Source organism: Babylonia areolata, chromosome 13 (genome assembly GCF_041734735.1).
Source record: "Babylonia areolata isolate BAREFJ2019XMU chromosome 13, ASM4173473v1, whole genome shotgun sequence".
Taxonomy (NCBI): domain Eukaryota; kingdom Metazoa; phylum Mollusca; class Gastropoda; order Neogastropoda; family Buccinidae; genus Babylonia; species Babylonia areolata.
Genome location: NC_134888.1, coordinates 3,169,989 through 3,172,488, shown reverse-complemented (window position 1 = coordinate 3,172,488; position 2,500 = coordinate 3,169,989). Strand labels below are relative to the sequence as shown.

Below are 2,500 nucleotides of genomic sequence, written 5' to 3'. Positions count from 1 at the left end.
CAACGACATAGTTGTTATCTCTATTTTCTCTCTGTCACCATAACAGACCAAACCTACAACTCACAAGATATGTGTCATCATAACAGACCAAACCTACAACTCTCAAGATATGTGCCATCATAACAGACCAAACCTACAACTCTCAAGATATGTGTCATCATAACAGACCAAACCTACAACTCTCAAGATATGTGTCATCATAACAGACCAAACCTACAACTCTCAAGATATGTGTCATCATAACAGACCAAACCTACAACTCTCAAGATATGTGTCATTATAACAGACCAAACCTACAACTCTCAAGATATGTATCATCATAACAGACCAAACCTACAACTCACAAGATATGTGTCATCATAACAGACCAAACCTACAACTCTCAAGATATGTGTCATCATAACAGACCAAACCTACAACTCACAAGATATGTGTCATCATAACAGACCAAACCTACAACTCTCAAGATATGTGTCATCATAACAGACCAAACCTACAACTCTCAAGATATGTATAACAAATACATATTTCATTTCTTGCATGCATATTTAAAAAAGTTGATGCATTTTTTAAAAATTATCAAATCACAATGACATCATAGTTCTAAACACCGAAGTCATAATAATCATCTAAATTTCTTTCCTGTTGATGAAGCCAAAGAAAAGTAGCATTTAGCATTTTTGTCAAAAAGAAAAAAAAAACAATAAAAATGAATAAAAAGATATGACTATCTTTTAAGATGTAAACTCTTCAACAATGGCACAAAAGAAAAAAATAACAATATCACACACAGCACTGATGAATGTTTAACATCACTGAATATGTTCTTTTCCTTCCCACCAATCAAATCGTCAGTTTGTAAGAACTAGTTTCGACCAATAAACAAAGCAAAAGTTCCGCAGCAAAGGACGTCTCCAATAACACAGACTTGTAACTGACAGGATACAATAAACACAAGCCGCATGCAACAAAATAAGGCCAAAAGGATACGCTGAATAGCCGAAAAAAGCGTAAGACGAGACAGAGCGTAAACCTGACAAGATGGCGTGGAGAGCCTTGGCCAAAGGAATGATTAAGCGCTTATAGTTTTTAGAGGCGTTTGATTGGCTGAGAGCGGGTGGGCCCGTCTTTTCACTGTTAGCCGCACGAAATTTGGCCAAGCAGAGCAAACCAATAGGCCTAGTTTGCATCAGTTTGACATGGTACAGTATATGACACCAAAATGGGATTCCCTGTGTCAACCCCGACTCCCTGCCCCCCCGTTAGAGCCATTCACGACATGGGAGGTTTCTGAAATGAAAGCCCGTAGGATTCTTCCACCATAACTCTGACAGCTCAGCAGACCGATACTGGGGAATATTGCAAAGATTCACGGCACCAAACCTCATGGGTTAACTCACTCAGTACGGCCAGTCCTCTCTTCTCCTCTACACAGACCCCTCGGATGTCCAGTGGGTGTCTGAATGACCCAACCTTTAGCTTCCGTCGTCAGAATTGTGGTATTCTTTGTCAACATTCACCTCTTCAGTATAAGAGCCTTCCGCTTGCAATATTTTGATGATGGTAACTGGGGTGAAACGCTGTTAATGTCGTCTCTTTCGCCGTTCGTATGGAGAGAGTTAAGAGACTAGAAATATATGCCATCACAGCCCCTATCTTTCCCTGTTGCTCCAATGTCCCACAGCAATGCTCCGCACAGACAGTATCGATGCCTAAGCCCAGATATGTCCTTCATCCTGTATCAAATTCTGAGGTCCTGAATGAAGATGGCAATCATGCGCATGCCACGGCGAGCTTGGCTGAATAAAAACTGGAAAGACATTTCCGTAGAAACACACATTGTACACAGCTGTCTAGGTTATGAGAATATAAGTATGAGCTGCTCCATTCAAGCTTTTATTTTCTTAGGGGGTGGGAAGGGGGTGCGTACAAGGGGGTTGTGATTCTTGATGTTTTGAGATTCTGGATTGGAGACTTTAAGAATTATTTGAAAAATCATTTCAGTGTATTGAGGTAACAGCCTTTGTCTAGACAAAAAATGTTTATCAGCTTTTCTATTATTCAAATGACATTATGCTGTTCAAGGCAATACCACAGATCACGAATGCCATGCTATGAATGAATGGAATTACATCTTTTGCAGGATTTTAGCATGATGTCGTTCTGAGGGTGGGTGTGATGTGTGGTGGGGTGGGGTGGGGTGGGAGAATCTGCAACACTCAGTACCCACATGTCGAAACCACACCAACAAGATGTTACCAGCACAGCGCGCACATCCCACTTTAAACCGTCAACAGTGACTGAATCATTCTAATTCTCATGACCAAATCGTGATTCTCGATGACAACAACAACAATCCAAAATGGAAACAAAAAGCCACCATGAACCCCTCCTACAAAGACAGCCACATCATCACACTCTCTGCAGCACAACTTGTTTCTACAGACAGGCAGACAGACAGACAGGGGGGGGGGATGAAAATCTCATATTTGCAGGCGGA

The 2,500-nt window shown here is 41.1% G+C and overlaps 1 protein-coding gene across 4 annotated transcripts in view; it reads right to left on the bottom strand.

Annotated features, from left to right (window-relative positions):
• Nucleotides 1–2,500, bottom strand: part of LOC143288983 (leukocyte elastase inhibitor-like) — a 20,460-nt gene that overhangs the window by 2,754 nt on the left and 15,206 nt on the right. For 2 of the 4 annotated variants that reach the window (XM_076597706.1, XM_076597707.1), the window contains exons 4-5: nucleotides 494–2,500; nucleotides 1–333 (exon numbers count right to left, since the gene is read on the bottom strand). The exon at nucleotides 1–333 is cut by the window's left edge and continues 226 nt beyond it; the exon at nucleotides 494–2,500 is cut by the window's right edge and continues 562 nt beyond it. The exons of 1 other annotated variant lie outside the window; for it this stretch is intronic. The gene's annotated coding sequence lies outside the window, so the exon portion shown is untranslated. The remainder of the gene's footprint in view (nucleotides 334–493) is intronic. One more of the 4 variants, XM_076597708.1, reaches the window with a different exon arrangement.